This window comes from Cavia porcellus, unplaced genomic scaffold, assembly GCF_034190915.1.
Source record: "Cavia porcellus strain 051 isolate PalLab524CR breed Dunkin Hartley unplaced genomic scaffold, mCavPor4.1 scaffold_1, whole genome shotgun sequence".
NCBI lineage: Eukaryota > Metazoa > Chordata > Mammalia > Rodentia > Caviidae > Cavia > Cavia porcellus.
This window is the reverse complement of record NW_026947484.1, coordinates 93,482,270-93,494,495: the sequence shown is the minus strand read 5'-3', so window position 1 is coordinate 93,494,495 and position 12,226 is coordinate 93,482,270. Positions and strand designations below refer to the sequence as shown.

Genomic DNA, 12,226 nt, shown 5'->3' with positions numbered 1-12,226 from the left:
CTCCAATTCTACTACTTATTATGTATGAGATTTTGAGCAAGTAAATCTAACATCTCTGTGCTTCAATGTTAACATCTGTAAAATTGGGATAGTAATCTCAAAAGGTTATTGCAAGGATAAATGAACACCTGAAACTCAATGTAATTGCCCAATAAATGTTAGCTCTGAAGATGATGACTTCTCCATTGGTCTGGATGTAATGGGAGACAATACGTCATAAGGTATCTTATTTACCCTAAAGCAGTGCTTTTTCACATTGTATAGTTTTGTTCTACAGAATCTCAGGGTTTCTTGAGATTTCTAGTGGTTCCATGTGGGCAAGGCAGCAGAGTTTAGTTAGAGTAGGGTTCAATGTGGAGCTGTGCTACAGTTGCATATTAGATAGCAGGCCTTCATTTACTCATTTATTCATCATCTCTTCATTTGTTGAGTGTCAATCATTTCTGGAGAAAATAAGATATATTGAGAGAGAGAGAGAGAGAGAGAGAGAGAGAGAGAAAGAGAGAGAGAGAGAGAGAGAGAGCCAGAAGAAGATCCTAGGATCTGCCCCTGCCTGCCTGGCACTGTCCCCAGAAAGCCCTTTTCTCTGTGCACCCAGTGTGGGCAGAGAGAGCCAGAGGAAGATTCAAAGATCTTCCTTTGCCTGTCAGACAATGCCACCAGAAGGCCCTTTCTTCTGTGTGCCCAGCATGGGCCAAGGGAGACAGACAGACCCACCTCTGCCTGCTGTGCACTGCTGCCAAAAGGTCATGTCCTGCAGGAGGCTAGTGTGGGCAGAGAGAACCAGCAGATCTGTCTTCACCTTCAGGAAGCTGCCACCAGAAGACTTCTTCCTGCAGGCAGGCAGCAGGAGCAGGGACACACAACCAGGTAAGCCCTGCGCATTCATAGGCCCCCACTGGAGGCCCCTGGTTCCCTCAGGCTACTTTCCCACTAGCAGAATCAGACAAACACACCCTTCTGTATCTGCCACAATTGTGGGAGTCCCAGTGTAGACTCACAGGCTGAGAGAAGCAGCCCCACCTCCATGTATCCCTGATCATCAGTGAAGCCCCAGTGTAACTGCATAGGTCTGGGGAACCGTAGTCCACAACCTGCCACCTCCCTATAAACCTGGAATTAAAGGAACCCAGGTGCCTGTGTCATCCTCCTATACTGCCCAGGGGCAGTCAACATGGAAAGTGCCTGGGGTCCCACAACTAGCTTCTTGGAAGGAACTCAGAAGAATGTCAAGATGAAGGAGCAAAAGGTAAACTCAACCCTCTAGTCCACACAGAATAAGTCTGGGAGATACAGTCATGGCAGAAAATGGAAGTCACACACCTGAAATTTCTGAGAGGACAGCAATTGAAGTAAGGAAACAACTTCATGAGACTATAAAAGTAGTCAAATCAGAAATAATGTCTCAGGTAAAGAAGAAATTGCAAACATGCTGAAAGAATTGTTGAGCAGGTCTAAAGAAGACATAGACAAAAAAGAGGAGCATAGGAAAATAATGGACATGTTGAATGAATGTAGAAAGAAATTATAATGTATGAAACAGATTCAAAGAGAGATGCAGGAAATTAAAAATTCAATCAAAAACTGGCAAAACTGCTTGAAAGAGACTGAAGATAGACTTTCAAACCTTGAAGACAGAATTGAAGCTAGTGATTGTGAAAGGAAAGATCTCTTAAAAATAACCCAGAATCAGAAATAACAAATCAGCGGCTGCAAGATGAGGCGAAGAAGCATAATATAAGAGTGCTAGGTATTGGTGAAGAAGCAGGGGTCAACACAAATGAAATTAAAAGGATACTCACAGAAGTAAAGAAGAAAATTTCACAAACATGGGAAAGATAAGTGAGGCATATAGGACTCCAACTAGCTATACCCCAAGTAAATCTACACCCAGACATATGATAATCAAGATCCCAAAAATTCAGCGCAAGAACAGAATATTAAAAGCTGTTAGAGAAAGGAGACAGATCACCTATAAAGGAAAACCAATCAGAATCACAGCAGACTTATCAAACAAACCATTAAGTCAAGAAGAGTTTGGAATGAAGTGTTTCAAACTCCAAAAGAAAACAACTTCCAACCCAGATTGATTTACCCAGCAAAACTATATTTCAAAATTGATGGAAAAATAAGACACTTCCATGATAAACAATAGCTGAAGGAATTCATGACTACCAAACCAACCCTACAGAGAGTGCTAAAGAATATTATATAGAGAGATAAAGGTGACCATGGTTCCAGGAACAGCAGCAGAGGAGCACTGCCAAACAAGACAGGCAATTGAATGAAGGGGAAAATTGGAGGGCCAACAACAGGAGGGTAGCAGGGCAGAGACAAACCAGTGTATGCTGGTTGTAACCATTAATGTAGACAGCCTCAAGTCAGCAATAAAAAGAAACACAGGGAGAGTGGATCAAGAAATAAGATCCATCGATGTACTGTATACAAGAAACACATTTAACTGGAAAGGAAATTCATAGACTAAAATCAAAGGAAAGAAAATAATTGTTCCATATGACAGGAGACCAAAAAAACAAACAAACAAAAAAAAAGCAACAGTAACTTACCCATCACCTGCAGAATGGATAAGAAAGAAGAAAGACATGGTATTTTCATGCAATGAAAAGCTACCCAGCTATAAAGTAGAATAATCTCAAGGCTGCTGTAGGTAAATGGATGCAACTGGAGACTATGTCCATGGCCAAAACAGTTCAAACTCATATGCATGAACCCTGGCATAAGAAATAGAAGGAGTTAATGGGATCCAAAAGCAAAATAGTTAATGTAAGAGCAAAGCGGGGGAAATACCTGGGAGGGAAAGGTAGAAGCTACTACCAATTTCTTATTGTCTTATCTTGAACTATTGTATTGTTTATACAATTTTGTTAAGTTTGGCTTTGTTCTGTTTTCTTTTGTTAGATTTTATGTCAGATGGTAGGGGCAGCTGTTTTGAATATGATGGATATATTATGGTAATCATAGTTTCCTATTATATTACTTTGAAGTCTTATAATGCTTTCATTCATTGGTTTGATTGATTTTATTATATTTTGTTTGATTTTATTATGTGTGATGGTATGAACAGGTATTCTGAAGAAAACAAGACATTATGGTAGCCATTGCTGATTTACTATCATCTTGTTTTGAAGTCCTACCATGCTTTTGTTCTTCTGTTTTGATTGGCTCTATTCTGTTGTGTTTTATTTGATGTTATTATGTGTGATGGTATTGACAAATTTTGAGGAAAATGAGATATTATAGTAGCCATCGTTCATTTCCTGTTATTTGGTTTTGAAATTCTGTAATGCTTTTACTCTTTTGAATGGTTTTATACTATTTTATTATGTTTGATATTATTATGTGTGAAGGTATGCTCAATTATTTTGAAGAAAAGACACATTATGGTAGCTACTGTTGATGTCCAGTTGTCTTGTTGTGAAGTGCTGTTACTTATATTGTTCTGTTCTGATCTGCTTTGTTCTGTTCTCTTTGGTTTTTTCTCTTTCAAATAAAATAAAAAAGAACATAAGATATATTCATAAATATCTTCCCTTGAGAGAATTAATAATCCAGAAGAAATTAAAAAACAATAGCAGTAGGAGGTTAACAGAGTACAGAGTAGGGTGGGGCTGGGGATTTAGCTCAGTGGCATAAACATCTGCCTTGCAAGTATGCAGTTGTGAGTTCAATCCCTGGTACCAAAAAAAAAAAAAAAAAAAGATGTCACAGAGTACAAAGTAGAGTACAACATAGGTCATTGTGGAGTTGCTTTGGCTGGTCTTGGGGATGGGCTCCCTGTAAAAAGGGGAGGAGTTAGGTAAGTAGGTTGGAAGTTTCCAGGCAACTTAATAAATAGCAAGCAACTGAGTATTACTGAAGGGCAGAGCTCAGGGGTATGGTCAAAGATTAAGGTGGAGGCGTTGGTAGATGTCCAAAGTTAGAAGATGTATATCATGCGAAGGCATTGGGACTTTATCCCTGTGGGATGATAAGTCATTAAAAGTTTTAGGTAGGACAGCAGTGGACAGGTTTTCTAGAAAGATGCTCTGGGGTAGCATAGAAAATAGAAAATGGTCTAGCATAGGGGTGGTAAAGGGAAAGAAACTAAACATTTCAGACTTGTAAGCTACCTACACTCCCTGTCGTACATCTAAGTTTTAAATAACCCTTTAAAAATATGAAAGTTATTCTTTCAAAAACTATATACCTGGATTTGAATTCTAGCTTTACTACTTATTTTTTTTTTTTTTTGTCTTTTTCCTTTTTATCGGTACCGGGGATTGAACTCACAACTGCCTGCTTGCAAAGCAGGCACTTTTTGCCACTGAGCTAAATCCCCAGCCCCCTAGCTTTACTACTTATTAAGTATGTGAATTTTGAGCAAGTTAACATCTCCGTGCTCCATTTTGATAACTTTCAATAACCCTTTAAAAGCCACTGTTTTAAAATGTATTTTAATTTTTTGAGTTAGTGTCTTTTAATGCAGTCCAGGCTGGCCTTGAACTCTTGGACATAATCCCGCTTTAGTCTCCCAAATGCTGGGATGACAGGCATGCATCACCACACCCAGTTTAAAAGCAATTCTTCATAACTCCTTAAAAGATGTTGAAGCCAGTGGTTGTACTTCACCATCCCCCAGTCTAAAGAAGGCAGCTGTAGAGATGAGAGGCTAATACAAGAATCTAGAGCTGATGAAGGAAGATGGCAGAACTATAAACAGCAAACTAAAAAGCCTCTCTGAGAGAAACAGCCCAGATGCTGGTATATAGCATTCTGGAGAAGGAAAAACAGGAAAGACATAGGTCCCCTTGACCAAGGAAGAAACTAAAGTGAGGATTGAAGCCCACATAAAGAATTTTAAAAAAGAAAAACCTGACCAGAAGAAGGTGGTGGCTGGCGGTCCTCTCACCAGAGCTGGGCCCACTGTGCCAGAAGCACTGCTGGAACCCAGAGAATCATGGGCACAGTGAAGCTGAAGGCAAACCTGAAGGCCTTGGTGGGGAGCTGTAAGGGCAGAAGGGAGCAGCGAACCAGAGAACTGCACTGGCTGGCGGGTGTGAACTAGCGCAGCTGCAACTCAGCAAACTGCCCAGGTTTCCGCCACTTTGACTCCCCAGAGCCACCGTCATGCTGGGATACGGGCGGGCACACTGAGGTCGGGGATCAGCGGAGCCAGTAGGGGACCTGCATTGACCAGCGTAAGTGGCGGGCATAAAACCTTTCCATGGGAAAGGGGATGACATCTTGGAACTGGGCAGGACTGGCAGAAACAAGGTACTGCAGAGACTTCAGTCAGTTGTTCCCTTCCCAGATGGGACTGGTCAGATGTGCTTGGCCTGGGTCATGCTCCAGGCTGGGAACCAGAAGGGTGTCCTAGACCAAGTCCCTATGGCTGCCCACACTAAGGTGCGGTGAAGGCCTTGGTGGGCTGGCTGACCCAGAGGGGAGGGGCCAGCATAGGCCGACCCTATTTGCACCTCAATAGCACACTGGAGTAGGCAGGGTCACCTAGCCAGCCCACTTAAGAAGAGCCAGAATTAAAAAAAAAAAAAAAAAAAAAAAAAAGGGACTGGGGCCTTCTTTATACGCCTGTATGGAAGAAATAAGAAATAGGAGAAGAGGAAACAATAAGAAAAAGCCCTAGCTCCCAACCCTGAGAACATTGATCTGAGAAAGGTAAATACAAAAGAGATTGAGGACAGCAAACATGCAATATCAGACATGGCATCAGTGGACATAAAGCAATATCTTTGGGACCTCAAAGATGAGTTCAAAAGTGAAATATTTAATCAAGTAAAGTAAGATATAAATAGATTAATTAAAGAAATGCTAAACATCTCTCAAGAACACACAGATGGAAGAATGGAGAACACAAACAAAGGAGAGAACCATTTGATGAAGAATATAAAGAAAATATAGAATACATGAAGCAGATTCAAAGAGATTACCAGGAAATTAAAACTCCATTGAAAGCTGGCAAAACAGCTAGAAAGAAACTAAGGATAGATTATCCAAACTGGAGGACAGGTTTGCAAGGTGGGATTATGAAAGGAAAAAACTTTTTTAACATAACAAGGAAACAAGCAGCAACAATACAAAGGCTAGAAGATGACAAGAGGATCTATAACTTGAGAATAAAGAATGTGAATAAAGAAGCAGGGGTACAAACAAAGGAACTACAAAGGCTATTCACAGAAATAATTAAGGAAAACTTCCCAAACATAGGAAAAGGAAATGATATTCAGATATATGAGGCATACAGAACTCCAGCCACCTACAACCAAAACAGAGCCATATCCAGGCACATTAATCAAGATCTCAGAAATTCAATATAAGAACAGAATATTAAAAGCTATTTGAGATAAGAAACAGATCACCTATAAAGGAAGGCCCATCGGAATAACAGCAGACTTCTTGACGCAAACCATCAAGTCAAGAAGAGCTTGGAGCGAAATATTCCAAGCCCTGAAAGAAAATAACCTCCATCCCAGATTGATATACCCTGAAAACTGTTTCTAGAAATTAACAAGATGCTTCCAAGACAAAGAGGAAATGGGGAAATTTGTGACCACCAATCCAGCTCTACAGAGAATACTGCAGGGCATACTAGAGAGAGAGAGAAAAGTACTAGGATCCCAGGAACAGTGGCCGAGAGGCCTCAATGCATGGAGCAGAAAACAGAATGAAGGAGATAAGCAGACAACTGATGGCAAAAAAGGAGCATAACAGAAATGAGGCAGAGAAGGTTGGTTATAATGTCTAATATAGATGGCCTTGATACACTAAGTTAAAAAAAAAAAAGAGAATCACAGGTAGAGTAGATCAGGAGTAGGGTCCACAGAGGTGCTCCTTATAGGAAACATAATTAACCTGAAAAAGGGTATAATGGACTGAAAAACAAATATGGGAAAACAATGCTCTATGGGACAGGGAGCCAGAGAGTAATAGGGGCAACTAGACCAGTATTTGTGGATAGGTTGGAAAAACAAGCTTTAATAGATAAAGGAATATAATTAGAGATCAAGTCCAGGAGGAAGAAGGTTTGGAACCACTTAGGTAAATAGTAGGTTTCCCCTGCCACCCCCCCCCCCCGCCCAATTTAAAACCGAGGGTCTTGGTGAGACCCAAAATGTACAGTGAACCCTGGGGAAGTGAAAGGGGAGGAATGGGTTTTAAAAAGATGGCAGAAGATGTTAATAGTGTATCAAGAATTAAAACCCATATTACTCGCACCACTATGCGTAGATGGATTTTATTCTGTTCCAGTTTGTCTACTTGCATTAGATTTGAGGGCATAGACAGCTATCCCCGAAACACCAGGATATAGCACAGTAATCATCTTTAATTTCCTATTAACTCAATATGGAGCCCTGTCTGACTTATCCTGGTTTATCATGACTGATCTTAGTTAAATCTGGTTTGTTTGATTGCTGTTTGGTATTGACAGATTTTATTCAAAACTGATATGATTGATAGTATCAAGTCTGAGATTTTAGGCAACTACACTGAAGATGTACAAGACTCACTATGATACACATTCTGGCTTGATTACTACCTGTTTTTAAAGTTTAATACTACATACCAAATTGTTTTATTAATACTGTTATGTACTGATATATTCAGTTATACTATGTCTGAGGATATAGCCAATTCTATTGAAGATAACAAGAGACAACACAGTAACCATGGTAGAACCCCTTGTACAGTAGTCTTATATGTCTTTTTTGTTTCACGTGTTTATAGGAACATGTTTTGTTTTGTCTTGTTTTGTTTTGTTCCTCCCTCTAATATAGAAAGGATAGAAATACATGTTAAGACTTATGCATGCGTAGAAACTATAAACAGTTTATGAGAACTGATCTTATAACGCATGATGAAATGAACAAATACTGTGAAGAAAAAGAGACACTAAAGTACTCAGTGCTGATCCAGGAGTGTCATAATGTGAAACCCAGCAATACTATTATTCTTTACTCAGAGTGATTTTAGCCTGCTTTGGTTTGTTTAATCTCAACATAAATGAAGATATAGATAACTGCATGCATGTTTAAGTGTATAGGATTGATAACCATATTTCTAAGTTTTGTTGGATAGTTGAACAGAACTGGTTGCAGTCTCGCTGTTTGAAACCCCACTTTATATGCTCCACTTTTGTATCTTGAATAACTATTTGCAAGAGGACAATATGTAATCATCAACTAGTGATTTCTTACTGTTTATTCTCTCTTTGAAAGTATGTATTATTTCTACCCATTTTCTGTTGTGTTTAGTCTTTCTTTAAATTAAAAAAAGAACCTAGAGCTACCAAAAGCAAATCGAAGTAGAGAGGATAAAGTGAGACAGAAGCAGAGGGACTAAAGAACCACCAGAGAGCTAGAGGATGACTAAAGAGGAAAGAGAAAAAGGTGCTGGCTTGGGAAGTTGAACAGATAGTGTGTTCTTTATTGTAGTAGAGATTCTGAAATTTGTACTTGAATTTTGTGGCAACAGAGTCATAGAAATAACTAGTACATAGAGAGTGAGACTGTAAGAGGATAGATACGTGGTAAGTAGGGAGATTTCAAAGAATGAGAAAGAACAGCCAGAGAAATAGGAAGAAAGCCAAGTGCACGTGGTTTTTAAGGAAGCAAAAAAATGTGTTTAAAAAGTGGTTAGCCTGTATAATCCTGGTGAGAGGTTAAATTAGATAAGAAATGTTGAGAGAGACAGAGAGAGAGAGAGAATGAGAATGAGAACTTTCTTCTTTCTGGACAAAACATATATAACTTTTGGGGGTGGGTGGAGGGAAAAGTGTATGTTGCATTGGAGCCTTGGAATATGAGATGTCAAGTAAAAGCTCATTTTGCAATAAACTATGCAGATATTTTAAGTAGAAGTTTTAAAAAGTTCATGGCCTGTGGGTGTTGGTCAGTGATAGAACACTTGCCTCGCACTTGCAAGGCCCTGGGTTGAATCCTCAGCACATACAAAAAAGTAATAGGTAAAAAATTCATAATTAATAACCCTGGGGTGTGCTAGATATGGAAAATAGTATTCTATATGTAAAATATTTTGGGGTTGTAAATCGCTACTTCAAGGCTATAATATTCATGTATTCAAACCACTCTGGTACCACTAATGCACTTGGCCCACGACATGAGCCTAGCATACTTTTCTTCTAATGAGCTTTGCAGGGCAGCAACATGGTGAAACCAATCAGGCACAAAGCCACAACAGCTGAAAAGATGCAGCAACTGAAACAACTTTAGTGCTAAAGAAAATGAGGCTGAATTCTGTTGTGTTCAAAAGGCACTGAAAAGCACTTACTAACACGCCTGATGGTTGTGCAGAGAAGCCTGAGACAGTTATTGCTTCTTTGTTCCCAGGCTGAACCAGGTGGCCACAGTCTAGCCAGGCCAGGGCTTTTCAAGAAAACTGGCAGCCTTTGACTGCCAGAAAAGTAGACCCTTTGACTAACTCCCACTGTGTCTGCTTCCATTACATGTGGGCACCTGTTTCCACCATCGGGTCTCTCTCAGGTTCAACGCCCAGGCTGAATGAAGCATAGCCCATGACGATGAGGGCTTGGCGGCAGTCTGAGAGGACGGCGTGGAAAGACAGGAGCTGCTTAGGGAGCGAATGGCGCAGTTCCTAAAGGTCATGTTAGCAGGGAGTTCTGCTGACCTCCACTAAGTCTTTTACTGGAGCTAAGAGCAAGCGTGCAGTTCTACTTTGAGAGTTACCTTCCTCTCCTCTTCCTTTCACAGTCCTTCCTAAAGTTGGTCCTGGGAGTTCCAGTTTCAGAATCACGAGCAGGATGCCAACTATAGGTTCCTACTACAGAAAGAGTTTCCAGGGCTAGAGGAGGATGAGTCTCATTCTGACAGTTTTCTGGTAATTATTACGCATATTAGATTTGGGAGCCCCTTTTGTTTACTTTGTAAAATTTAGAAATTTAAAGAGAAAAATTAAGCTAGTCGCAGTGTTATACAAATAGAAGGTTTAAGTTATTTTATCCCACACCTCTTCAGTGTTGCTTTGTTTTTGGAGAGCAGTGTTTCTGCTTTATCAGCTCATGACTGTGCCTGTCACTCTGTCCACTGCCCAGCAAATATTTCTGGTGTTGAAGGGACTACTGCACTACCCCTGACCAGCCCCCAGCCTCCACTCGTGTTCCTCCACATGCCCTCTGCAGAGATGAGAATCAAATCATTCCATGTTCCTGCCTAATAATACCTTCACTTGGTCTTAGAATAAAACCCAAACTCCTTTCCTAGAACTCGGGTTAGCTCCACAACCTCATCCCTTCCCACATTCCAGCCATATGATCTCATTTTAACTTCCACTGACACCCCAAGCTTATGTCAAATTTAGGGTTTTTGCTTAGCTTTCCCTTTATCTAAGAAGGTCCCTCCCCATGATGAGTTCTAGACCAGTGGAGGTGAACCTATGGCACTCCTGCCTGTTTCTTCCCCTCCTTTCTTTTACCCTATATCTATGGCTTACCAACCAATGGATTGAGAAGCTGATGTGTTAGTTTATCTCCCACTTCTTCTTGGCCAAGAATAAAATTTCTTTCACTGTTCAATCGGTGCTCAGTTAGTTATTGCTTCCTCAATTTAAGAGAGATAAAGGACCCAGTTTAGAGTCAGAAATTCATGACAGTTCTAAGAATCATGTGAATTTATTAGTGAAATGTATATATGATGAGACTCAGTAGTATCTGAGCTGTTAGTGATTCTTCCATAAAAGTAATTTCTTTCAAATCAAGGTTTGCAATGTTTAAAAGATGAAGAAATGACAGGTTTGAGTCACTTTCTTTCCCGTGACCTGTTCTTGCTAGTTCAAGTAATTTATACTCTATGCTAAGAAGTTTCAAAGACCTACAGAGCAAAAGGCAGTTGAATCTTGCAGTCTCCCAGAAAGGTGGATTTGGGTACTAAGCAAAAACAGACTAACTGAACTATCACACTGGGCATGTCAGCACTTCTCTGTTTGAAAACATATGAGCATCTCAAGTGTAACCAGACACAGGGATGATGACAAGCAATGACACCCAACACAGAAGAGGTCACCAAGAGTCCACAGCAAAGTATTCCCCAGGCACCTCTATGCCTCCTGCAGCTCTGAGAAAATACGTTTATCCCTTTTTCTCAAACAGAACTTGAAAAGCTCTACAGAACACTAAGCTCCAGCTCTATTTCTTACTCAAGGAAAATGAAATGATTATGCCAAGCATCACAACCAGAAATCTCTTATTTTTCTTGGTTAGATGCAATTAACTTACACTGAAAAGCTTTTCAAGGCTAGATCTAGGGGAAAAATTATGATGGCAAAAATTGTTTATGCCTTTCCTCCCTCAGCCAATGTTCTGTGTGATTGAGGATCCAGGACATAGTCTGTGTTGTTTTAATGCCCAATACAGTTTTTGTATATTTCTAGCACCTGGATACCATGTGGTGTTTCTCTCTTTTTCTTTTTTTTTTGCAAAATTTCACTGAACTTTCTCCGAGTTATACTGCTACTGGGGTTAAGGTCTAAATTACCAAAGAGTAAAAATCAAAAGGCTAAGGAAGTGTTTCTTACGTGTCATTTCAAGAATTGTTGATGCTCCTGAAATTACCAAGCACAAAATTGTTCAGTGACCAAGGAAATACTTTAAATGCCCTGTATTTTATATACGGTCCACTTAGAAAGTCACAACAAAGGTTTAAAAGAGTCAAAAAAAAATAGAATTTCCCAAATAGTTTTCAGTTAGGGAATAAAGGCATTCAAAATCAGTAACTGGTTGTTTTAAAGGTAACAATTCATCTCTATGTGCTATTGTAAAACTGTCTCCTCATCATGTGAAATAAAAACTGAGTCAAATTTCTGAACATGACTAATATTCTATTAAAAACTGAAATCTTATCTGTATATATTTTTATGTAATACAATAAAATGTATAAGAATTCTAAATGGGTGTATTCTAAATTATTAAGTGATAGCCTCCAGGGAATAGGATTTGGGGGGAAGAGGAAGACTTGTTGTTTTTAATTTACAGATTTTGATATCATTTGAATTGTTTTATAGCCCCTTTATTAATATTATAATAAAATGGTCAATTAAGAAATAGACATAAAACACTGAGGTAATTACATCTGTTTAGCTTTAACTTGACACTTCTCAAACTCAGGTGCCCCTGAACCTAGTATGTGGACCTCTCAGAAACAACGTGCACAGAAAATTTTGGTGCTACTGTGTTGAA

At 39.5% G+C, this 12,226-nt stretch overlaps 1 protein-coding gene across 4 annotated transcripts in view; it reads right to left on the bottom strand.

The window, feature by feature from the left end:
* Positions 1 to 12,226, bottom strand: part of Adamtsl1 (ADAMTS like 1) — a 927,295-nt gene that overhangs the window by 98,942 nt on the left and 816,127 nt on the right. The gene's annotated exons all lie outside the window — the stretch shown is intronic.